The 27639-nt window shown below is 38.5% G+C and overlaps 1 protein-coding gene across 1 annotated transcript in view; it reads right to left on the bottom strand.

Annotated features, from left to right (window-relative positions):
- Positions 1 to 27639, bottom strand: part of ANKRD55 (ankyrin repeat domain 55) — a 409242-nt gene that overhangs the window by 163903 nt on the left and 217700 nt on the right. The window contains exons 8-9 of the mRNA XM_055332857.1: positions 22210 to 22312; positions 16206 to 16326 (exon numbers count right to left, since the gene is read on the bottom strand). The gene's annotated coding sequence lies outside the window, so the exon portion shown is untranslated. The remainder of the gene's footprint in view (positions 1 to 16205; positions 16327 to 22209; positions 22313 to 27639) is intronic.

Genomic DNA, 27639 nt, shown 5'->3' with positions numbered 1-27639 from the left:
TTACATACAGTTCTCCATATCTAAGAGTAAAAATTAAAAGTAAAAATTAATCTTTTGTGATAGGAAGAAGATCAGAAGTTGTTTGTGACTGGAGGACCACCATTCATCTGTTTCCTCTAGTAAGTGACTTGGCATCATCCTTGAACCCCAAGCAATCAACTCAGTTACAGGTCCCATAGATTCCACCTTTTTTTTTTCTTTAAGATTTTATGTATTTATTTGAGAGAGAGAGAGAGAGAGAGAGAGAGAGAGAGAGAGAGAGAGAATGAGTAGGGGGGAAGGCAGAGGGAAAAGGAGAAGCAGGCTCCCCAGTGAGCAGAAAGCCTGACATGGGGTTTGATCCCAGGACCCTGGGATCATGACCTGAGCTGAAGGCAGACATTTAATGGACTGAGCCACCTAGGCGCCCCCAGATTCCACCTTTTAGAGTTATTCATAATCACTCTTTCCTTGCTATTCTCGTGGTCCCTCTCTTAGGCTAAATCTTCAAACATCTTATCTATTTTTAGTAGTCTCCAACTGATCTCTTTATCTCTGTTTCCTGCCTGTTCTAATCTATCCTCTGTACTTTTAGCAGAGTAACTATTAAATGTTTTCTCTTTTTATATTGAAAACATAAAATATGAGACATTTAAAAAATGATTTTAACACATGAAATTATAAATACCTATGAGTCTATCACTCAGAATTAAGAACTGTTCACATTTTGGACTTTCTACTTGGTATATTTTTTAAAAAGAAAACTTACTATGAAATCATGTTTGTTTTTCCCCCTATCTTCTACCCCACTGATGCTTTCCCGTTTTTAACACTGTCATATATCTGTATGGATCTATTTAGTCATGCTTTTATATTCTTACTAAATATCTGTATTCTTATGTTAAAAATTAAATAAATGGTACCCGCAATTTGCTTTATTACAAGTCTTTGAGATCTATGTGTTTTGATATAAAGAGGAAATGGACCATATATTGTTATATAATATCCTATCATATTAACAAATCACACTTTATCCATTATCTTATTGGTAGGGCATTTACGTTTCTTCCTTTTTTTTTTTTTTTTTTTTTTTTTTTTTTGCTATTAACAGCAATTCCTAATAAACATCATTGTCTATGTCCCTGTAGTGGGATGAATGATATTCCCAAATATTTGTTCATGTCCTAATCCCTTGAATCTGTGAACATTACATTATATGGCAAAATATGTGTTTAAATTAATGACTTGAGAGGAAGCTCTTATCCTGGATTATCCAGGTGGGCTCTAAATTCAATTACATGTATCCTTGTAACAGAGAGGCAGAGGGAAATTCAACAGCACACATAGAGGTGAGGGTGATGTAAAGACGGAGCAGAAAGAGACATAAACACACACAGCCACAAGCCAAGGAAGAGCAACAGCCACCAGAACCTGGAAGAGGCAAGGAAGAAATTCTCCCTGGGGCCTCTGAAGGGAGCACAATGCTGCCTCCACCTTGATTTCCAAATTCTGGCCTCCAGAACTGTGAGAGAACAAATTTCGGTCATTTTAAGTCATCAAGTTTGTGGTAATTTGTTATAGCTGCTATGGGAAACTAATAACGTACTATGTATAATCATTTTCTAGCATTTACACTTAGGAGTCATAGAATATGTATATTTTATACCTTATTTAGGAGTTTGGAGAGGATTCTAATATATATTCTCCACAGCAATACATAATATTTTCCATTTCCCACATCCTTGCCAGTTGCTGATATTGTTGGAGTTCAAAATCTTGGTTAGTCCAAAAGCTATAAAAGAGTATTTCATTATTATTTCATTTGCACCTCCCTGATTACTTGTGAGGTTGAGAAAATGTTTGTATGATTCTTGGTCACTTGAATTTCCACCTCAGTGAGTTTCCTATTCATAATCTTCATACACGTTCATTGGTTTGTTTATATTTTTCTTATTATTTCAGTAGTCCTTTACATTTCTGAATACTAATCCTCAGTCTGTTACCTATGGTTCAAATATTTTCCATAAGTCCTTGTATCTCTTAACAATGATATATTCTGAAGGAGAGGAGCTTTACAATTTAAAGATTTAGCAGATTTGTTCTTTATGAGTCATATTTTTTGTGTCTTGCCTAAGAAATCTTTCTCTACTTTCAAGTCAAAGGCTTTCCTATCCATTTTTTTTTTTACATTTGTCTTAAAGTTTAGTTTTCCACATTTGATGTTCAACCTAATAGGAACCCATTTTTAAGAATAGTTTAAGCAGTAATATAATTTCATTTTTTTCCTTTATAAAAGTCACTTGCACCATTTTCCCACTGGTTTGAAATACCACCTTGATCACATAAAAATCACATAACCTGTCATTTCTGGGTCTCTAGTGTCCCAACCTGCAGATCTATATGCCTATATCAATGCCAGTGTCACTGTTGGATTCCTAAGGGCTGAGGAAGGAGCTGCATATGACTTCCAGAATAGAGATACATCTGCCTGAGTCAAGAGAACACAGGAAGGATATAAGCTCTAAAGGAACTCATGATAAGTTCCCATGGAGAGAGATCCATTTTGAGCATCTACTGAACCCAAAAGTGCAATGTTACCTGGTAAACTAAGAATTGACTTCTTCTTTTACTTCTCTCTCACACATCCTTTTCAATCCTGGCTGGGTCAGAAAGAAGAGCTAGTAAATGGGGGAGCAAGTGGGGACACAGAGAGAACTGAATCAATCACACCCATATTGCCAGAGGCAGGCAACCATTAACTAGGTCTTAGCACAGTGAGTGGGGAGAAGTCCTACCTCTCAATGAATCTGAAAGCCCCTGTACCGGACTGGACATTCTAGAAATACGCAGGCAATGAAATCATGATTTCAGACCTTTTGTCCTTTGTAGGCAGGTGAAAATTATCCCATTAAATAAATTGGAAGGGTCATTGGTAGGGAAAAATAAAGTTGTATCCAATCACCTCTCCTAAGTCATGCAGTCAACCCCTTAGTTACATGTTATTCTCATTTCCATCCACTCCTTAAACCTCTCTTCATTCAGTTGTTGAGTCACTACAATTCCTCAAATCAACCCACTGGTTGATGCCTCCAGAATTTTGCACATGCTGGTCTCCCAGCCTATAATGTCTTCTGTCCCTCCTCCTTCTTCTCTACCTGGGTAATTCCTAATTATCTTTCACAACATTGTCTCTCCAACATCACCTTCTCTGAGATACATTCCTCTAACCTCCTCTTTCCCAGCCATATTTAGATGCATAATCCTATATAAAACCTCATCACATTATAGTTGTTGAAATTATGATATATTTTTGATTTCATGTGTGCCTCCCCCACCCCCAAATATATCTTATAATATCCTTTATGCTTAGTATAATGCCTCCAACATAGTAGGCATTCAGTAAACAACTGCCAATGGCACGTGGTAAGAGTAAAAAATAGATTAAGAGCCCACACCCAAGATTCTTTTGGGAAATCCCCAAGTTTTTGGAGAAGAGTAAAAGACCTCTGGAAGGTATACAGCAGCCAGGAATTAGGAGAAATTAAACTGGTAGCAGAAAACAGGAGAAGGTAGATCTATTCATAGACAACATGGGCATAGCATGCTTAGAAGGATCATCCTTGAAACCTGACGGATTTTTCCTGCCGTGTGGACCTTGAAATTACCCGCCCCCCCTTTTTTTCAAGTTCCATGGAAGTTTGAGTTGGAGAGGGAAGTATGGAAAAAGCTAGCATTCATAGGCATTATCAAGATTTTTGTTTAGTTGAACTTGAGTATTGTGAGATGAAACGATGTGGATACCAAAAAGATATTTTTCCAAGATTCCTAGAGAGACACTCAAGTGAACATAATTAAATGAAAGGAAATTGAAATAAATGTGTAGGATGTGTCTGGCACTGTTCTTGGCATACTACTTCACTCAAGAAAGAACTCTGAGGATCCTGAAGAGAACAACAAACATTTCTTTTTTTTTTTTAAGATTTTATTTATTTATTCATGAGAGACATACGCACACAGAGAGAGAGGCGGAGATACAGGCAGAGGGAGAAGTAGGCTCTACGCAGGGAACCTGACATTGGACTCGATCCCGGGTCTCCAGGATCTGGGCTGGAGGGCGGCACTAAACCGCTGAGCCACCTGGGCTGCCCAATAACAAACATTTCTGATAGAAATTCTACATGAGGAAATCCCTTAGCCTAGAACATGGAAAGGCTGACAAAAAGAGATATGAAAATCTGCATACATACACACACACACATTTGTATCAGCATTTCATCACTGCCTCTCATGAGTAAGTGCTACTTTCTTGACTCTTTTCCCTGTAAATGATCCTGCTCATGATGTTTATAATAAAATGCAGCAGTAATAAAATATGATGAAAGATGAATGGATGTATTTAAAAAGTAGTTATACAAAAGACTGTTTATGTTGCGTGGCAGACCATTTTTCATACTAAAAGTGGCTAAATTTATCTACATAAATCATGATCATATTCACTGCTTTTTCCTGTAAAGACTTACTGAAAATGGACTGACTTCTCTAAACTCTTCCAGATTTAACCTCTAGTCTTTGTATGTTGAGCACTGGATATCAACAGTTAGCTTATTGTTGGTCTTACCTGAAGGTGAACCACTTCTCTCTGGGGAAATCCTAATTCCTGAGAAGCCCACTAGCTGCATTTTTTTTTAAACTCTTAGTATTCATTTTCAGCTTTGACATAAAACAGAATAGTGGATTTGGGAGCCAAAAGACCAGAAGTGAAGACTCTTAAGAGACTCTGTTTCTTCCTATTGTTATGGAATAAAAAGAGTGTCAGGAATGGCCTTTGCTCCTTTCTAGGCCTTCCTTTCTCAGGTTGAAGTCCAGTGAGGAAGAATTACTGTTTGTTTGCTTCTATACCATCAATCTCTCTCATCTTTTCACATCCCCACCCCTCTCCATCTGACTACTGAAATCTGAAGACATTTATCAGAGATTTTTCTTGCTTGTATTAAGGTTTTTGGTGGGGGAAATCAGAACAAATTTGTCATATATGTAAGTTTTATAATAATTGTCATCATCATCATCATCATAATGGATTCCAACATCTTCATAAATAAGAACATTATAATAGTCTCTATCTCTTATTGATCATTTACTACATTCTTGGAAATGTCTAAGAATGTTTCACACATTATCTCATACAATATTCACCACTACTTCATGGAGTAGGTAATGATATTATTTTCATTTTATAAATGAGAAAGTTCGAACTCAGAATTTTTAAATGACTTGCCCAATGTCTCAGAGAGTGAAAGTAGCAGAGCCAGGACTGAAATCAGGGCTCTCTGATTCCAAACTTATGTTCTTTACCACTGTACCATATGTATGCACACAGCACAAAGTACTCTTCATTGTTTATGGCTTTTTACTTTGGGAATTTTTTGTGGCAACATCTTAATCCCAGTCCTAACTTTATAGCCACCCAAAAGCATATACATATCCTACAAACTCATCTTAAGGTTGTTCTAAGCAAAATATAATTACAAATTATATTGTGGTAAGTAATTTTTTTAAAGTAGCTATTCAAAATAAAATATGCAGCAGTTCTCATGCTCTCTAAGGGTGACTTGTGGAAAGTTGATTCTTTATAATTTTAATCCTATATTTTCTGTTCCTCAGTTCCTTTTCTAAAAAGTCTTTTTAAGAAGGACTAAATCAGAGGGAAAAATTAATGTGATTTTAAGGGCAGATTGGTTTATGCTGATTTTTAATTTTATTCCATTTCCATATTTGAACATCACTTAGTAAGCAAAATAGTAGTAATATTTTTCTTGACAAGGCATAAATTATAAATTCCCATATTCCCTAAAAGAGACTTTACAGAAATAAATTTCACTGATATGAAGTTAATTTGAATCCATTTACAAAAAAATTCATGAGGTTTGCATATATTTGACAAAAATGTACAGAACTTGTACACTGAAAACAATAACGCATTGCTGAATTAAAATACAGAAGATCTAATTCAGTAGGAGAGATATACTATGTCTACGGATTAGAAAACTTAACATTGTTCAATGTCAACTGATCTATAGTGAAGAAAGAGGTTCAGAGTATGCCACTCCAAAATATGCCACTCTGGAATAAAGATTATTTTGAGCTAAATGCAATTAAGAAAAAGTAGACATGGGATGAGCTCTCTGCCCCCTTCCTATTGTGTGAAAGCAAAACATAAATTCCCATTGTGGAGGTGTCCTCCTCTCACTTCCTTACCAGGATGGGAGAACAACCTTATATTTTGAGATGAGATGCCACTAGAAGTCTACAACAAACAAAACTTACTAACTAGCCCTCATCATCCATTAGCTTCTCTCTATATTTACCTTCCCACAGTATGTCACCCCTAAATGCCTAAACTTCTTTTCCTGTCTTGTCACTTCTCTACAAATTTATTTTCTTTTGTTAAAATTCTATCTAAATCCCATGGTCTAACCACTCCTTCCATATATTCATCACTAAGTTTCTCCCACATGTATATGCACTACTTGTTTGTTTTTCTGTTGTTAGTCTATCTTAGTCTTATCAGTTACTTTTCATGGTCACAGATGTAGAACCCAGAAGAGTAGAAGGAAAATTTTTTTTCTCTGCTATAAGGTCAAAAACCTATGGTCCATGGGCCAAAGCTGCCTGCTTTTGTAAGCAGTTTTATTGGAACATGGCCATGCCTATTCATTTATCTATTGTATGGCTGTTTTTGCCCTCCCACCTTGCCAAATTTAAAATATTTCCCATCTAACCCTTTAGAGAAAAAGTTTGCCAACTCCTGAATTGTAGATTTAGCATAATCTCAACTAAAATCCATCAGACATTTTTGGTATGTAAAAGCTGAAAAGCTAATTCTAAAATTTGCATGGAAATGCAAAAGACCTAAATTGACAATCTTGAAAAATGACAATATTAGAAGACTGACAGCAACTGATTTTAAAGTCAATTTGGACTGCTTAGGGCTCTGCCACCTGGTTGGCATTTTTCCTAAACTTTGGACCTCCTCTTTCTTGATTCTGACTTTTAAGGAAGTCTCTTCTTGAAAGGACCCATTTCCTTGATGGGTTTGTACAGGGAAAGAGATGATCTTCATTCCACTGCTTGTGTGACATATGCAGTTCTGATGAAAGGCTGAGTGTGTATGAAGGTAAAAGAAAACTTCACCTACTAAACTCAATGCGCTTCACGGCTGGTACACATGAGTGCCACTCCAAGGGAAAAGTCTTTCATGGAATGATTTCTGAGTCAAGCAGTCCCTTGACTTGAGTGTCTCCCACTCCGTGGGATTCTACTTTGACCTTTTCTGCTATAACCACTATTTTTTTTTTAAGATTTTGTTTATTTATTTATGAGAGACACAGAGACAGAGACAGAGACAGAAACACAGGCAGAGGTAGGAGCAGGCTCCATGCAGAGAGCCTGATGTGGGACTCAATCCCGAGTCTCCAGGATCAGGCCCTGGGCTGAAGGCGGCGCTAAACCGCTGAGCCACCCGGGCTGCCCTGAATCCACTATTTCTCCCTCTAGAGTTCAAGTGTGGGCAAAACCAAAATCCTCTTCTTTTTCTTATTCCTTTTACCTCATGCATCATCTAGGGTCCTCTACCCCTTAGCCTCAAAACAAGCCAGTTAAATGATGTTCTTATTTTTAATTGGCAAAAGACTTCTAAAAGCTATGAAAACCAAAAGCAGAATAATCAAGAAAATAATGAATCCCACAACTGTCCGATTAATAAAGCTTGGCTTGTCAGTCTGATAGGACTAAAATTATGTTTAGGATACTCAATTTTGGTTTGGTTTCATGCTTTGTCTCAGATTTTTGTCATCCTCAGGTCATTTCCTAATATTCAGAAACTGATCTAGATCTTCTTGGACAATCCTTCATATTTTGCTCAGTCTATAGACTGGCAACCAATGCCTTAAAACAATTTTTTTCATGTTTCTGCCACCTGTATTTCCTAGGGGTCTCTAATTCAACATCTGCTTGGAGATATGAGCCTAGTTCAAAAGTGACTTAAAATGCGGTGGTGGTTGATGCTTTCCATTCCCAATAATTATGTAGCATTGTCAATATGGTCTCATAGTTAAGACAAAATGATTTTAAAATCACACTGTCTGGTTTTAACTCCTATTTCCACTTTTGCTAGATCTATAACTTCGGGCAGTCCACTTAACCTCTCCATGCTTCCATTTCCTCATCAGTAAAGTGAGGATGATAGTGCTTACCTAGAAGCCCTATTTTGTAAGGTTATGTTGGGTATACATTGGGATGATAAACAAAATAGACTAAGGAATCACAACTATTTGTCTCTACTTTATCACTAATTTTCTCCAGGCCTCAGGTATCAGTTTTGCTCACCTCTGAGTTAACACTGAATAGGTGAGGAGGCAACTCATTTTTCATGATGCCCATAGATATAGGGAGGGTGCATATCCCTAAAAGAAATAGACAATAATCTAAATTAGGTGGTAGACAGTGTGATGAGCAGAGCAGTAGAGTGATATTAGTAGAGATATACTCTTCAGATGTTAGCAAGAATGCTACAGGAATGCCCCCCTAGCACTGGCCAGCCCACTGTCTAACTCAAGTTTCCAAAAAGTGAAAATTAAGCTAATTTCTTTCTTTCTTTCTTTTTAAAATTCTTATTGGGGGATACCTGGGTGGCTCAGTCAGTTAAGTGTACAACTCTTGATCTCAGCTCAGGATTTGATCTCAGGGTTGTGAGATCAAGCTCTCCATTGGGCTTACAGTAGGAATGGAGCCTACTTAAAATTTTAAAAATATTTTTAATTTGAGTATAGTTGACACACAATGTTACATTGGTTTCAGGCATACAATATAGTGTTTCTCTTCTCCATATGTTATACTATGCTTACCAAAAGGATAGCTACTATCTGTCATCATACAACATCATTGACTATATTCCCTATGCTGTGCCTTTTATATCAATGACTTATTGATTCCATAACCAAAAGCTTGGATCTCCCACTCCACTTCACCTATTTTGCTAATCCTTTAATCCCCTTTCCCTCTGACAGTCATCAATTTGTTCTCTGTATTTATAGGTCTGATTCTGATGTTTTTGTTTTGTTTTTTAAAGATTTTATTTATTTATTCATGAGAGACACAGAGAGAGAGGCAGAGACACAGGCAGAGGGAGGAGCAGGCTCCATGCAGGGAGCCTGATGTGGGACTTGATCCCCAGCCTGGGATTATGCCCTGAGTCAAAGGCAGCCTCTCAACCACTGAGTCACCCAAGCATCCCTGATCCTGACTTTTTATTGTCTGCTTATTCATTTCTTCTTCTTTTTAAATTCCACATATAAGTGAAATCATATTGTATTTGTCTTTCTCTGATTTATTTCACTTGGTATAATACCCACTAAGTCCATCCATATTGTTACAAATAACAAGATCTCATCCTTTTTTTATGGCACATGGTGTGTGTGTGTGTGTGTGTGTGTGTGTGTGTGTGTGTGTACCACAATTTATCCATTTTTTTGGTCTTTTTTATTTTTATTTTTTATTTCTTCTTTATTGGAGTTCAATTTGCCAACATATAGCATAACACCCAGTGCTCTATTCATTTGTTTATTAATGGATACTTAGGTTGCTTCCATATTTTAGCTACCATAAATAATACTGTAATAAACATAGCGGTGCATGTATCTTTTCAATTTAGTGTTTTTGTTTTTTGAGGGGTAAATACCCCATAGTGAAATTATTGGATCATATGGTATTTTTTCTTTCTTTCTTTCTTTCTTTCTTTCTTTCTTTCTTTCTTCTTTTCTTTTCTTTTCTTTTTTTTTTTTTTACCTCCGTACTGTTTTCCATAGTGGCTGTATCAATTTACATTTCCCACCAACAGCATATGATGGTTCTTTTATCTACATCCTCACCAACACTTATAATTTCTAGTCTTTTTGATTTTAGCCATTCTGATGGGTGTGAGGTGACATCTCATTGTGGTTTTGATTTGCATTTCTCTGATGATTAGTGATGGTAAGCATCTTTTCTGATGCCTATTGGCTATCTGTGTATCTCCTGGTGTCCATTTTTTTCTTGTATGTTTTTCCCTTTCCAAAGAAAGGAAGCAAAGCCCTTCATACAGGTGGAAACTGGCTTAAGTTTTATTTCTTCAGGTAGATCTTGTTATAATTCTCTTAATCAGATTTGTAGGTCTCCTCTAAACTTTCACCAAGTACTGCATTTTCTTCTGCACTATGAACCACAACTGGATATGACATTCTACCAAGGTCTGACTTATGGTGATTATAAAAAGATTAGCACTGCTCTATGGTGCTCTCTTACTACCCCATTTGGTGCCCAATGTAATCACAAGACTACATCACTACTTTCTGAGTCTACAAGTATTTTATTTAGATATAATATGTACATGCCCAGTATACTAATTCATTTGAAAATGTCTATCATTGGGATGCCTGGGTGACTCAGTTGGTTGAGTCTCTGACTCTTGATTTTGGTTCAAGTCATGACCTCAGAGCCCTGAAACTGAATCCCACATTGGGCTCTGCACTCAGCAGGGAAGCTGCATGAGATCCTCTCTCTCGCTCTCATTCCCTCTACCCCTCCTCTTGGTTGTGAACACACACCACACACAGTATTAAATAAATGTCTTTAAAAAAAAGAAAATGTCTATCATTATTACAAAGGTTACTTTGCTGTTTTTTTTTTCTCCCACTATGTTCCAGTGGATAATGGAATTCTTCATTCTGACAATGAAGCAGAGAGGGGTCATAAAACTTCATTCTGCAATATTTTCCCTATTTGCTATGTGTGCATTCCTTACTGATTTAGAAATTACTCAAGTTTCCAAAAGAAGGAATGATTTTAAATAGGAATCGTTAAAACATTCTGATGCATTAGTATTTCTCTCTGGGATGAATGTTAAAAATAAGAGTTATGTAGGTGGAGACAGAAAAACCAAATGTAGGAGGGAGAGGGAGGAAGGACTATAATTTCTACTTGACACATGGTTATTCAGGCTATTCAAGAAGTGATGAGATTTTAGGTCAGCCAAAAATGCAAAAGATAACCTGAAGAAGAAAAGGGCTTACGGATATGGTTGTAGAATGCAGTCATCTCTAACTCACCCTGTCTTTGCTCCAGAGCATTTTATACAGAGAGAAGGCTTATTATATCTACCAGTGAAGCTTCTTAATGAAAGCAGTTTGGTTATGAGGACATACTCCCATTTGTGATCTCAAAAAACACCAAAGTAGACTTAAAATATTAGCATTATTTCTTCATGTACTATGTCAGCACACACAAAAAATATTTCATTACTTTTGAGGTTTTACTGCTTAAAGAACAAATTGGGCTAACAGTGTCCCCTTATTGACACATAATGGAGAAATTCTTAAACTATATTTATCGAAATCAGCTAAATGTTGTAAAACCCCCAATATTTCAAGGGCTTTTAAAAAGGTTTATTTCTTCCTCTCACAGTCCAATGCAAGGTTCTTTGAAGTGGAGGAATGGAGCAGAAAAGTCTCCTCCATGTGGGTGTTTGGGTACTTACATCTGGAAGTTATGCCATCTTCTGGGACCCTGGGGTCACCCTGGATCCTCAGGCATGGGCTGGCAGAGAAGAGAGGGAGGGAGTGGAGGACAAAGCCTAATAGTAATAGCCATTGCTTCCACCCACATTCTTTTGGGCAGACTATAAGGGAGACTGAGAAATATAATTTAGCTGTGTGCTCAGAAAGGAGAAGAAACAAGTTTGGTCAGCATTCAGCAAGTGTCTGCGATATAAATTTAAATTAAAGATCACATATTAACAGCACGGAAGCTGAATGTTGCCCCCAGTTCTGAAGTTCCTTCAGGCTTGTAGCCAATCCTTTAAAAAATCGAATGAGTTTAAAGATTTGAATATGAGTAGAGTTCACACTTAAAAAAAAACTATTATTTTGGGGTTCTCTTGAAAAATCAAAAGATTGAACAGACTTCTGAACCTACATTTCTACTTGACATGAAATGGCTGGAATGAAGTAGCAGCTGCCCCCTTAGCCAGAGGCCAGCTCTCCAGTTTATCCTTCAGCCTGCTTCACTCACTCAGCTGCCTGGCCTCCTTGCTTTCTCTGGTCTGCATAATGATTTCATCTTGTTGATATTTTATATCTTGTCATTAATACATTAATAACAACAATTTACTTCAATAGATTGATTTGGGTGAGCAATTGTTAGACTGTGTTCTATTTTTTTTTAAGATTTTATTTATTTATTCATGAGAGACACAGAGAAAGAGAGAGGCAGAGACACAGGCAGAGGGAGAAGCAGGCTCCATGCAGGGAGCCTGATGTGGGACTCTATCCCTGGTCTCCAGGATCAGGCCCTAGGGTGAAGGCAGTGCTAAACCACTGAGCTACCTGGGCTGCCCTAGATTGTGCTTTAATTGTGGTGAAAACTACTAGTCAACTCTATCTGAAACCCCCTTTCTCCACAGAAGTAATGGTCCAATTAAGAAAGAATTGAGATACATATTTTATTTTTAGCTTAATCATTTGTTTAGTCATAATTCATATTCTGAATAGGATGATAATCTATCACAAACACAGTTTGTTGAATGTGAACACTTTGCTTTCCTATTTCTTCTGGATCAATGCTTGCTGGGCTTGTGATTTCCAATTCCTTTTTATGGATTAAGAGCACTTTATAGACACACAGGTCTCAGGCAACACAACAAGCCTTGGGTTGATAGCAGAACAGTTTACAGAAATATAACCTACTTTACGGTTGTTGATCATTTGCTATTTGGGGGAGAGGAGTGAAGTAAGGTAGATTTGGTGTGTAGCTATGAAAAAAGAAAACAATAAACCTACCTTAAATAGAAGATTGATCCCCATATAGCTCCTTTGTGCTTCTTTTAAGATGAACATAAAATTGTTCCACAATTGATGTTTGGAATATTAACTACTTTGAAGGAGGAGATTGTTGGGTGAATTTTAAATGACAATTATAAATGAATTGTTTCTTTGGAGAACTCTGCACAAATATCTAAGGGTTGACTGTCAGAAGTCTGTATATCATTCTAAAAAGAAGGATATAAGTTATCAAACTTAAAATGGATCAAACTGTCTACAAGAAATTATCTCTTAACACCCTGAACAGGTGAAAAAAATAAATATAAACATACCTAAGGCCAATTAACACTCACAAAATGAAAGCACGTTATATTGAGAGCTTTATCTTTTTTGTTTGCTTTTTTCTTAATGGAGCAGAGATGAAAGTATTATTTTTTAGAGTCACCTGAAGGTTTTAATGTTCCTGGGAAATTTACTTATGTATGTAATGGCAGCCTTTCTATTGCTTTTCAGTTTACATGTCTGCATTTATATAGAATTTACATAAATTCTGTGCAAGAGAAGTTTTAAGTGGATTTATAAAAACACCAACAGAAGTACTGACATCATTTTTAATTTTTATTATTGATTTGGATGAGAGGAATAAGCTATAAGCTACTTGCTCAATTTTAGGCTTAAGTCAGCTCTTGGTATCAGGAAATAAACAGTAGCATAATTACAAATCCTAGTGAAGACAGAAAAAAATCTCTCTCCTGAGATAAAATATGAGAGGAATTTTTTTTTAATCACCTTGAAGGACTATCAAGGGAAGCTGTCCCTGGAGAAAAATAAGTTATTGAATGATGTGGGCTGCAAGAAGCCCACTGGAGAGGATCAGCATTGTCCTCACTCACCCAGCTACAAATTCCCACCCAATGCTAGGAAATGGGAATTATCCTCTTGTCCCAGATCAGGAAACTAAGGCTCAAACAGGTTGATCGACTTGCCCAAAGTCCATAAGCTAAATAATTAGGGCTGTAGGAATTCAAGTTCAAGGTCTCCAAACACCAAAATCTGAATTGAGAAAAGCAGACATGAATATAGAGAATAGCACACCAAGAGAGAGACTCAGATTGCACAAAAATGGACAGCAGCTTAGGTTTTAAATGTGGTTTGCCGACTAGATGACTAAAAGGAAGAAGTTTCAAAAGACCTGAGGCTAAGTGGGCTGAGGGATATAGTAATTCTCTCTCCAACTCCCAGAGACCGAAGACCGAAGCCTTAACCAGGGTTCTTTGGTACCAGAAGGATACATGCTGGACAAATTCCAATAGAGCAATAAAAACAATAATGGGAACAGAGATTTATCTGTTGGAAAAATACACAAATCTAAGTGCCTCAAGCTTGCTCAAAAGGGCAGGAGGGTACTATGGACGGCAACCCTTTGAAGTGTGCATAGTACTAAGGAGAGAGTGTTCTGCTGTGGGGGTGTACTTGGGGGTTGGAAGAGATGAAACATGGACAAGAAACCTCTAAGCTGATAGCAGTAAATGTTTTTTGGAAAAGTTACAGGGTAACTCCTTCAGGCTCTGATGTTTAACTTTCCCTGACTCACTCCTTTTCTGAGATTCCAATGTCTCCTGAAGAAACTCCTGTCCTATGCAGCCCCCGCTGCTGCATGAGGAGTGCTGGTTGGATTGGCCCTCAGGGATGCTGCTCCCAGGGGCATGGCCACGGGAAGATCCACATGGGCTGGGCAAGGTGACTCATTTGCTTTTCCTTCCATGGTCATTTCTATGAGTCACATACTTTTATCCAGTCCAAAATACAGGAAAGTAACATCAAAAAGCCTAACATGTTGTTATCAAACGTTTAATGAAAAAGAAAAATCCCCTCTCATATGATCCTTAAAGAAATGTTTATTTAGTCTTTCCATGTTGTTGCTATTTCTTTGATGTATCAGCATCCAGGAGGCAGGGTGAGGAGAAGGGAAGTTCTAAGACAGAGAAAGATTAAGGTAACACTGCACTGCTGCTCTGAGGCAGTGACCAAGCTGCTGACCCTTGAAAAGAAAGGTCCAGCTCTTTTTCAATAAAAAAGGATTCCTTTTCTGAGCAAGATAGGAGTTCTAGTCAACTGAGTATTCTTCAGCTCTGTGTTTGTAAGAGCACGATGCCCACATCTGGTTAGCTGGAGACGGGGTAAGGTGATAGGCATGTAGAGCATGGACATGGACATCAGATGGATCTGGATTTGAATCTTGGATCTGTCATTTACTAGCTATGTGATCTCAGACATGATCCTTGACTACTCTGAGACTTACTTAGCTTTCAGATCTATAACATAACCATTATACTAAAAACAATAGTAATGATAACACTAACATGTCTATCACTGATGGAACTTGTATTGAGCAGGTATTCTTCTACAGACTTTACATATATTATCTCATGTAATTTTTACAACAACCTTACAGAAAGGTATTAATATTATCCCCATTTTCCAAATGTGGAAACTGAAGCAAAACCAGTTTAAAGAACTTGCCCAAGGTCATGAGAATAGAAAGTGGCAAAGGCAACATATCTGCCTCCTCAGGTTGTTGTGAGGCTTACTAGAGGTAAAGCAGCTAAAGGTGTTAGTTCTAACTAAACAACAACAATATACATGCTTTTTAAAAACCAAAAACAGGGATGCCTGGGTGGCTCAGAGGTTGAGTGTCTGCCTTCGGCTCAGGGGTGTGATCCTGGGGTCCTGGGATCGAGTCCCATATTGGGCTCCCTGCATGGAGCCTGCTTCTCCCTCTGCCTCTCTCTCTCTTCCTGTGTCTCTCATGAATAAATAAATAAAATCTTAAAAAAAAACTAAAAACAAGAAAAGGAGAACTCCCTTTCTAAATGCCCCAATTGTTACCACTTTCTTTTTAAAATAAATGAATGAGCCTCTTTACTATCAATCCTATGTAAGAGTAACCCACAGTATTCCTTATATTTGAACCCAAATTACCTATAAGTTGATGTAGATTATTTGCAAAAAAAAAAAAAAAAAAGCTGTGAGCAACATTTGATACTAGGCTAGTACTTACTTCCCAGCTTTATTCAAGAAACCTCTGTGTTCTTCCAATCAAAATAAACATGCAGAAAACACCGGAAATTTACTCTTAGTAAACATGTTTACAAATCGAGGAGCATACTTCAGAGCAAAATAAAATGTCTTCTCTACACACACACACACACACACACACACACACACACACACCCCTCTAATATGGTGTTCAAGACCGTCTTTGAAGATGAAGCTGAATAAAACTTTCTTATCCTGCATGTTAATCGGTGTATTAGTCTGGCTGCCATAAAACACCACAGGCTGGATTGGCTTGAGGAACATAAATTTACTTACTCACAGTTCTAGAGGCTGGAAAGTTCAAGATCAAGGTTCTAGCAGGGTTTGGTTTCTGGTGAAGGCTTTCTTCCTGGCTTGTAGATGGCTGCCTTCTCACCATGTTCTCACAGGGCCTTTCCTTGACACATGTGGAAGAGATGAAGAGAGCCTTATAAGGCTATATAAATCTTATCAGATTAGGACCCCTATCCTTATGGCCTCATTTAACCTTAATCACCTCCTAAAAGCCCTATCTCCAATTACAGTCACATTGGGAGTTAGGATTTCCACATAGGAATTTGATGGGGGACATAATTTAGCCCGTGGCAGTTGGTTAGTCTAATCTGAATTTTGTGTAGGCCTACATATTTCAGAGACTCATTCATGACTCATTAAAATTTTCTATAGATTGTGGTCACCACTAGACCAGTAATGGTCAAAGGGCTGTGAATCAGGTGTTTGTGTAGTACATGGACAGATTAAACGTAATAGATAAGATCTCTTAGTAAAGCAGAGTGAAAAGAGTCTCAGAATATAGGGTGGTGGTGTTCTTTCTAAAAATAGGTCTTGATGGCTATTGTGCTCCTAACAGTGAGGGTTTTTTGGAACATAAACAAGTTACCTAAAAGCAAAAGTTAGATCTGGAAAGGAAAGGGCCCATTCTGCAGAAGGAACATGTTCTTTCCAAATGGTTTGCATAATTTCCTATGTAGCTTTCATGTTACAGAAAACAAACAGGTGTTTTGGATGATTATATAGACCAAGTTTCCATGTCTCTGAAATCTCACTGGGGCCAGTTTAGTTTAAGAAGTCTTGTTAACTTTCCTTTCACATGTCATTTTAAACTCCAGAAGATATAAATGGGCTATTTTCTTGCTTTTAGACTTATTTTCTCCTTTTGATCAGGCATGCTCAAAAGTGGTGGTATCTTTGTGCACGGGTCTCAGTGGGGTAGTGGGGAAATGGGAGGGGTTGGATAAAAAAAAAACCCAGACTTTTCCAATTATGAAAATCCAGATAATGGCTTCTGGTACTCAAAACAGAACCTATTCTTTTTTTTTTTTTTTTAACAGAACCTATTCTTAAGACTATTGTCTTGAGAGTAGATTTTCTTTTTTTTTTAATTTTTATTTATTTATGATAGTCACAGAGAGAGAGAGAGAGAGAGAGAGAGAGAGGCAGAGACACAGGCAGTGGGAGAAGCAGGCTCCATGCACCGGGAGCCCGATGTGGGATTCCATCCCGGGTCTCCAGGATCGCGCCCTGGGCCAAAGGCAGGCACCAAACCGCTGCGCCACCCAGGGATCCTGAGAGTAGATTTTCAAGAATAAAAATTTATATTTCTCCCTTTAAAAGCCAAGATTTGGAGACTTGTCTTCCCATGGGATAGAAAAGAATCATTCTTCCAGGACATCGAGGCCATGAATTTGCTGTTTTATGGTGGAGGAGTGATAGGATGCAGAGGGCATATGTGAGAGTCCTGTTCCGTATAGGGGGTGGGGCCCAGGGAAGAGTCAGATAAAAAGACATCTGTAGCCTTGGTGGTATTTGAATAGGTACAGGGAGCAATGATGGCAAAGAAAGCTAGCTTTCACTTTCTTAGGATCCCAGAAAGAAACTAAATTTCCATCTGCCACGAAACCAGGCTATAGCATAAAGGATCAGACAGTGGAGGCCCTGAGGTTTTGTGCCTCGGTTTCTGTGTGGAAAGACTGTGAGCCTCCTGGGGCCCTCTCTGATGCCATGAAGGTGATGAAGCAGAGGCTGGGTTTGGATGGAAGGTGCTAAAGAGGCTCAGAGGGCTCTGGGGTGGCAGGCAGTGCCTGCTGAAGAGAGTCTGGGCCAGCTTTGGAGCACACCAGGCCCTGATCAACTTGAAAGAGAGACCAGATCACCAGATCACCTGCTCCTTAGACCAGAGCAGCCAAGTGACCCCCACCACTAAGCTCTGTCTCTTCTTTTCCACCTTACCCAAATTTTGTTTAGGCTGTTGTAAAGACATGTTACGTTCAGCAGTGCTTGTTGCCTAGAACACTGGTCTGCTCTCCGCTCACTCTTTTAATCATTCATTAAATCCCAGAAATGTGTCCACTCTCTGTGAATTTTCCTAGACCTCTTTGACTCCCATTCATTCTTCTCTCTTGGGGACCCCACAACACCCACTGAGTGAGCAACTAGTTTTGGCATTTAATCGTGTGCCACCTGGACTACTATTTCCACGTTTGGACCTTTTTTCTTTTCAGCAAGATACCCATTTCTGGCATGAAAGTACTTTTGTTTTCTCACATATAAGACTTCAAAGGAAGCAGATATTTAATAAATTCATATTGAACAAATGAAGGCACTTGACTGCCTCAAAGGGATGGCCCCAGAGTTAATTTGATTCAAAAGAAAAGTACAGGTCAAAGGAATGCTTCTTGTTTTGCCATTTTCTTGGAGTGGAAAGTCCCAGCCAGTTATCAATTAATAGTGAGTATCAACACAATTAATCTAGTGTTTAACAGAGGGTGACTTCTGAAGATAACTCCACAGACAGAGCCTATTGTGAAACAGGCTAAATTCTGCCACAATTTATTCCCCTCTCCGGTGATTAGTCTGAGGACTAATCACTTAACTCCTGTAATGCCACACATGGAAAATGTACTCTGTCCTCAGTCTCATATGAATTAACAAGCCTGTGTTCCACCTTCCAGAAACAGAGCAGGTTGATACAGGGCTCCTGGCTTTGTGAGTTTATGTGCTGAAGGATTTTTGGGTGAAAAGCAATGGTACAAACACAAAGGAACCATTATTAGGGTCATCATATTGATGTTCTCGTATTGTATCAGGTCAGGGGAGGATGAAACAAGGGCAGGACTTGGGCAAGTGACAAGACAGACTAGCAGTGGGAGCAACAGTGCTAGGTAAACAGTTGTAAATCCCCAAGGCTGGACCTTGTTAACATTTTACAGAATGCTTTGCCTCTTTTAAGCAAACTACAAAGCAAGAATAAATTCACACAACTTCTTTGGAGGTCAGTGAGATTTCTCTGTTTCTGTGGGAGATCACTAATTAATGACAAACTAATTTGTAGCTTGAGATTCACCAAGTTGGATTTAGAAACCACACACCATTTTGCTTAGTAGCTTGGAGGAGACAGCTTAAGTAGAGGTGGCACACACATAAAAATGGTTTGCCCAGTGCCTGAAAGGCAACCCCACAGTTGGGTCAAGAGAAGCTACCCATCTCTCTTTCTGGTGCCCTTTTGGTGATTTGTTTTTGTTCTCCCTATTTGGTACCTTGGCACCAAGATTTCCAAAGTTCTGAAGAGCAGCATATCATGGGTCATTTCTCCATGGGGGTAACTGAGGAAGGAAGGAAGCTTATTCTCAAAGTACATGCAGCAAGGGTGTGATTTGGGAAAGAATAAAAAATATTACTATTTTGGGATCCCTGGGTGGCACAGCGGTTTGGCGCCTGCCTTTGGCCCAGGGCGCGATCCTGGAGACCCGGGATCGAATCCCACGTTGGGCTCCCGGTGCATAGAGCCTGCTTCTCCCTCCGCCTGTGTCTATGCCTCTCTCTCTCTCCCTCTGTGACTATCATAAATAAATAAAAAAAATTTAAAAAAAAATATTACTATTTTGTTGAACATAAATGGTCAAGGAGCTAATTTCAGTAAGAAATTCCAGGCAGAAGTTTCAAACTGTCATGGCTGCCAAGTATTACGGGGCAAGATGTCACTAATTATCAGTGGACCAAAAACACTGCTAATTTTTCTTAGGAACATTTCAACTTTGGAAAGGGTATCAATTTAAAAATACGAATTAAAATGCTGTTTTTGAGATGAAATGAAGCCATAAGGAATTAAACAATTGTTCAATAAGTGGGATTTTTCTCAAATAATTGTTGAACTGTCTGTTCTAGAAAGGACTACGTGTACAGCAGAGAGGGAAAAGGATAAGGAGGACAGCAGTTGAGGAGGAGGATACGTCTGAGGAATGTGGCCTCAGGACATTCAGGAAAATTGCTACAAAGGAAAAATCTGACAGAAACTGAAGAAGTGAACTTTAATCTCTTGAGGTGTCTGGGCCAAAACACATTTTATGACTTTGATGATAAAAAAAATCTATATATTTTGAATGTTAAGATAATGAAGATCAAAGCTACAGAATTTGGATGAAAAGAGGATTGATTACTGTCATGTTTCACATTTTGGAAAAGAAATGATAGGGTAACCTTTGGATCAGAGTGGCTGAAAAGTGGATATTTGGTGCCTGAAAAAAAAAATCTTGCAAACATTCACATAGAAAATTCATCATAAGAATGTTGAAAAACACATGAATTCATGCTCCATGGAATGAAGCTTAAAGCAGGAGTCTGCCATTAATGAAATACCTACTATAAGTAGGATTATTTATCCATTGTTTATAAATCCATAAGATTATTAGATTTAAAAAAATCCCACCTTAAATAATAAGACTCTTTCCCATCTAGTTACTTAAGGAACTACTTTAATATTTATTGTCTAATTAGATTCACATCAATCCTGAGAAATGGGTTAGAGCAGGTTTTATCTCCATTTTATAGTTGGGAAGTCAGGGCACAGGGAGATTATGTAGCTTCATAAGGTCAAGTATAGTTGATAGCATTTCCCAGACCTTGGTCTCTGGACCCCTTAACTGGGACTCTCCACCAGACTATAAGTTGCCCCCAAACCAATTCCTTTGAAATTCTCAAACCTACTGATGCATGAATATCAAAACAAAACTTGAAAGGGCCTCAAGTACAAAGGTCACCAAGAAATACTAACTACAGCCACGTTCAAGTCTTCTCCAGGCTTTCTTTAGGATGTTCGAATGAATTTCTATGAATGGAGAGGAATTTCTATGAACTACCTGGGGTCTGAGACAGGTAACTCATTGATTCACTGTCTGCTGGGATGTCTTTTTGAGAAGTCATTCGACTTCAGAAAGCAGGGCCTTTAGGGTATAGGATGAAAGCTTTGGGGAACCATGGGTAAGACACCTCCAACATGTCAGACTACTGAGACCAAGCAACTGAGTGAGATTCTAGAGAGCTCATGGGCTCCTGAGGTAGTGCTTAGAGTTTGGTACAGAGAAGCACCTCAAAATGGGGATGGGCACAGAAAGAGGCAGTTAGAGAAACCCTGAAGAGGGTTTTTGTTTGTTTTGACTTCTGCCAGTCCTTGGGAACAATGGGACTGTAATAGCATAGGTCTTGAGGACAATCCATGCTGGGATTTGGAAGACCTGTGTGATTCTAGACAAGGCATATGATCTTCCTGGGCATTCACATCTTCATTATAAAAAGAAGAAATTGGACTCAATGATGTCTTTTCCACTTTAATGTGTTAAGTCTTAATTTAGCACTTAGAAAGATCTTCGGCTCACACAAAGTAACCCCATCCAGAAGGAAATTGCCTTTACAGTCTGTTTCAGGACTTGTGGAGGGATTTACAACAGTTAGTGATGGCCTTTGTTGGCTGCCAAATGTCTGGAGAATCCTAGAGCACATGCTGGCATTGTCCTAAGTTGGACAAGTCAGGAAAGAGCTGCAGAGGCAAAGGAGGGACACTGTGGGAGAAAAGTGATTCAGAAATGAGACTGTTCTCTCCATCCAACTCTCAGTCCCCAAACTGGGCTCCTATTGTGGAAATTAGACCTTTGAGCAGTGTTCCATGTGTTTATTCTACTTGTATCAAAGAGGCTTTCATCTCCCTAGAGCAAATTATTAACACATTCCACCAAAGATGTGAGGGTGGAGGCCTGGCCTTGGAAAAAAAAAAAAATCACATCATAATAAAAAGCTGCCCGAAACATGAACTTAAGAAAAACTAACATAAAAGCCCCACTTTTAATGACAGTGGTTGGCTAGATGCCAAGGTCCTTGTGCCCAGAGGAGCATGGCTGGCTGATTCCTTGTCTGTAGGCTGACCCTTCTGTGCCCAGGAATTTTCCATGCCACGGCCAGTGGTATGGGAGGTGGGGCCTTTGCAGGTTCAACAGGTTGAGGCACTCACAGTCAGTTGCCTTCAATGTTAGCTGGAGACCAGATTTTGTTGGCTGAATGAACAGTGACTCTCAGTTCCAGGCAGTAAATCTTTGCTTTTTGAGATTATCTGGCTGGGGGGTGGGGAGAGAAAAATAAAGAGTCAAACAAAAAACACACAAAAAGACCAACAACTTTCAGGTATATCCAAGAGGAGAAACGGACTTAAAATAAGAGCAATGCCAGTTTCACTAATGATTATTCCCCAAGGCAAAAGGCTGTGGGGAATAGTTTCTAGATAGAGATTATGCCATTTTCTACAGCAAGTTCCTTGATTTACAGGAGCCACTTGGTCCTGAGGCACATCCTTTGAGATATAGCTCAACTATATGTGGAAAAGGGCCTTGTGTGAAAGAGAATAGAGAGAATTATTTACTGCTGTTGAAAACCAGGACCCAGGGTCTGACTTTGTTTTTGTTTGCCTTTTTAAAAATGTTTCCTAGTAACACCAAGATATATGATATCACAAATCTCTTGTTCAGCAACTATGACAACCAAGATTATGAACAGCCGCAGACATGTTGTCTGACATTAGCGTTAGCTTCCCCTATTGGGGATAGAGGAGGAGCAGAAAGAATTGAGAAGCTGAGAATACAAGAGGGATCTGAAATACTACATCTAGTTCAACAGCCAGAGCAACCTTGGGTAAAAGTAGTCTAGGATTTGGAGCTTGGCTTCACCATCTGAAATTAAGCATTTGTGTGTGAGGTGAGGAAGACCTGCCGACCCTAGTGAAGATGGATGAATATCCTTTGTTAATGATCCAAACCACTTCTATAACAAGAAAGGCTCTAAAAAATCCCACAATTTCACCTATAATACACAAGGACTTTTTAACTTGGCTAATCATAAGAAACACCATTTGCTCAGCACTTGACTGCTTCAGAATGCCTCTTAAAACAATATCTGTTACTGCAATTAATATATTCAGAAACTGAATATAATTTTCTCAAGTGTCCCCCTCCATCATTACTCTATAACCTGAGGTTCTCAATGAGGGACCCTTCTCCACCACCTTCCCTGCCCTGGGGCTAGGGGAGAGCTTTGGTGATATCTGGAGACATCCTTTTTTGTTGATGAAGGGAAAAAGAGCCATTGGCATCTAGTGGGTGGAGGCCAGGGATATTGCTCAACATCCTAGAATGTACAGGCTAGCCCCCCCGAATTATAAAGAATTAGCCACCCCAAAATTTTAATAGCACCAAAACTGAGAAAACCCGCTCTACGTATTCTCATCTTATAGTTCCTTTTTTGACTTCAATGACCATTTCTGTACTGACAACTGTCAAATTCATTATTTTTATTATTTTTCAAGCTTAATATTCCTATTATTTTTAAGATTTTATTCATTCATTTATGAGAGAGAGAGAGAGAGAGAGAGAGGGAGAGGGAGAGAGAGAGAGAGGCAGAGGGAGAAGCAGGCTTCATGCAGGGAGCCCAACGCAGAACTCGATCCTGGGTCCCCAGGATCACACCCTGGGCAGAAGGCAGGCACTGAACCACCAAGCCACCCAGGGATCCCTATTACTTATTTTCTAATTGAGAAACTTTACCTGGTTATTATGTGGGAACCTCAAACACAACATGTCAAAAACAGATCTCCACCTTCTATATTCTGATCTCAATCACAGGCCCTACCATCTAGGGTTTCTCAAGTTAAAAACATGATTGCCATTCTTGACCTTTTCCTTCCTGTTCTATTCTTCACTCACTCCATTCCAATCATTTGGTAAGCCTTTTAAATACACCTGAGAAACATCTCTTGCAATTGGCCTTTCCTTCCCATTGACATCATTTTAACATTAGTCCTTACCATCTCAGGATAAACTGTTGCCTTAATTTGCAAATCATGCCAGGCACTATTCTCAGCATCTATGAGATATTGTTATCATCTTCATTTTGCAGATGAGGGGAAAAGGTAGAGAGTAAAGCTACCTGGTTAAGAGACCAGGGGTTGATCTCAGACAGACTCTTTGCTGTCAACTACTACACTCTGCTGCCTTCTGATTCATCATCTTAGACTTGTCTTCCATCTTTTCCTACATGAATCAAGTGTTCCAATTACCCTGAAGATCTCCTTCCTCTTGGAACTTTCTAGAGCTTTTCATATTTCTGTGTCATTGAATATATTTCCCCCACCTGGCCTACCTTTTCTTCTTTCCTACTGGCTAGCTCCTGCCCATGCTCCAAGGGCCAGCTCAGGTAAAAGATCTTCAAAGCCATATATCATGACTTATACATATCTTCAATATCTAGCACTGTATCTGTTTCATAATAGGTACCCAAATATTTGCAAAATAAAATTACTTTTTCTTTCTACTACTTCCAAAGCAAAGTTACCTTGAAAATGTTGTCTAGTGAAAACAACTCCATCAGTATCCCATCCCCCCTCAAGGCAACTTAGAAGTTAATGCTTACATATAGGTATATACAAAGGTGAGCTTCTTTAAAATATATTCACTCTATGAGTTGGATATATATATATATTTTATTGACTATATGAGTTTAAAGAGATGGCATCAAATGTTCTGAAAGGCACTAAACACTTGTAAGTTTTGTTTATGACCCCAAACTTCTGCTCCAGTTTGAAAATAAATCTCTTGTCTTTGACCTGATAAAACAAAAAATTTGTTATAACAGAGTGCTGTGTTTCAAATAATTCATTTCAGAGTAAAGAAATTCAAAAGATATTTACATTGGAAAGTCTACCCCAAGTTCACGTTATTTTAACAACTTTCCTCTCCCTCTCCCCTGTCCCCCGATACCATGAAAGCTTGAAGTAAAGACACAATATGGTGCAAGGATTTGAGGTCATTCTAATTTCTGTTTCTCTCATGACTAGCATAAGGCATATGGGAAGACAAATATTTCCTGCAAGCACCATTTTTTGTCATCAGCAGAAGAGGGAATTATATAGTGTAGAAAAAAATTCTTTAGCAAGACCATAAAGCCTTTATGCTTAGAAACAAAACCTGTTTATCCCTTGGGCCATTAATTCTCCCAAACCATTAGCAATTGGAAGACAAGGACAAAACGGAAAATAAACAAAAAATGTTTAGAACTAGGGGAGTGGAGATTTGCACACCAATCAAATTAGGCCCCAGACATGATTATAGTATGAACAAAACTTTCTTCAGAGGCTGTGAGGGTTAAAATGATTACTGAGATATGGCCTTCAGAAGATAGGGGGAAATGTAATAAAGGTCATTTTTTTCCTGTAGCTTTTAGTAATATTAGAGTCAAATCCTGCATTTTTTTTGTTAGCATGACATTTTTACCTCTTTTCTCACCAAATAGGGTAACAATTCAGGATGAGCACCTTTTTATGGATAGTTTCAGTATCCTCTCCATAGCATCTTTGTCTCTGAAAACTCATAGTCAAGGTGGAATTATATTCATTAGTACCCCTTTTGAGGGCTCCTGAGGTATCAATCCCAAACACAGTAGTTACATGTGCAAGAATCGCAAATTAAATCTGTATATACTTAGGGAAGTGAAAGGTTGTTATGAACATACCCAATCAGTCACAGGGCAGTACCAGCTTTGTATGAAGGTGTGTTTTCTTTAGGTCATTTCCTATACGGCTTTGTGGGAAATTAGGAATGTTCTTCTTTTGGGCATAACTCCTTCACTCTAAAGAACAACTAAAATGGTTGTAGAGGCTGCTCTTAGCTTTCTAAAACCAGGATTTCCATATTAACTTGTTTTTCATGGCTATTCTCATTGCCCAGAATGTTCCCTCACATCCTTCTGTTTTTCACTTCATCTAGTTCATTATCACTTCAATCTCAACTTAAAATCACTGCATTTTGTTGGCCTAAAAGATAAACTAGGTTACAGTTTTTGTTTAGACCATTCATTGTTAACCTCGGCTACACATAAAAACAACCTGGGGGAGCTTCTAAAAACTACTTATTACCAGGCCCACCCTGGATCAATTAAATTTGATTATCTAGGAGGGGCATGGATAGCAGTACTTTAAAAAATAGCCCTTGTGGTATTATGTAGCTCATGCTGAGAACTTCTGTCTTAGAGCATAACTCTCTTCGTATCTCCATAGGAGTTCTGAACTATTTGCAAATATTGGTTCACTGTCTTTGTCACTATATCATATAATAAAGTGGGGAATTTTGCTCACCAGGAAATCCCAATGTGAGAGAAAGAACTCATTTTCCAGGTGTGTGGTTCCCTCTCTAGGAGCAGGAGGGGGAAACTAGGTGGTGAGATGCTTTCATGGATCTTCTGGGTCTTCTCTAATCAAACCACAAGAGACTATTAACTCTAGGAAACAAACTGAAGTTGCTGGAGAGGAGGATGGTGGGAGGATGGGGTAACTGAGTGATCAGCATTAAGAAGGGCACTTGATGAAAAAAAAAACAAAAAAAAAAAAAAAGAAGGGCACTTGACGGAATGAGCACTGGGTACTATATGCAACTGATGAATCATTAAATTCTACCTCTGAAACTATACACTATATGTTAATCAAACTGAATTTTTTTTAAAAAAGCAAAGATCATTTTTAAGTTTAGTTTGAGTTGCTAACTGTGTTTGTTTGAACGTTACTCCATGAAGAGACTGTATAACACGGATATTGAGTCAATAAATGAGTGAATAAGTGAGGGAGGCGGGAGTAATTGAGAAAGAAATACTTTTTACATCTGATTCAACCTCAAGTTTCCACATATAGGCTCTCATCATTAATACATTTTTTAAAAGATTTTATTTATTTATTTGAGAGAGAGAGGGAGAGAGCAAGAGTGAAGGGGAGGGGCAGAGCAAAAAGCAAATTCACCACTAAGCAGGGAGCCTGATGCAGGACTTGATCCCAGGACCCTGAGATCATCACCTGAGCCGAAGGCAGATGCTTAACCAACTGAGCCACCCAGGCGGCCCTCCTTAAGACTCTTTTAACAGACCTTTTTTTTTTCATTCCTCACAGACATTGGCACATGTATCTAACTGCATATTGAACCTCTCCACTTGGAAGTTTAAAAGATGTTTTAGACTTGAAGTTCAAAACTAAGGAGGATTGGAAGCTCAGTTTTAGATGGATTTATTTGGGTATTTGTTATGGACTTTCAAAATACTGAATCCCAAATCTCAATTTTAGCTTCTCAAATAGGCAAGTTCTAACATGAGCTAAGAATGGCAGACAGACAAATAAGCTTAAGACACAGAAGAGTGGATTTGCCACTAGAGAAATGTAGTGTTATGTAATATGAGGTATACTTCTAATCCAAGGACTACCCTTGCAGACTGCCACTGGAATGTGGTCCCTCCTTCTGCCACTTCCAAGAAATATCAGGTATAAGAAATAAGTAGCAAATGTAAGCTAAGAAGGGAATGAGACTGAGGAATGAGGGAAGGAAAGCATATACTGCTCTATACCTCTGTACTTCCT

The sequence above is a fragment of the Nyctereutes procyonoides genome, unplaced genomic scaffold (assembly GCF_905146905.1).
Source record: "Nyctereutes procyonoides isolate TBG_1078 unplaced genomic scaffold, NYPRO_anot_genome, whole genome shotgun sequence".
Lineage (NCBI taxonomy): Eukaryota > Metazoa > Chordata > Mammalia > Carnivora > Canidae > Nyctereutes > Nyctereutes procyonoides.
Note: the sequence above shows the minus strand (reverse complement) of the source record. Positions and strands in the feature narration are given on the sequence as shown.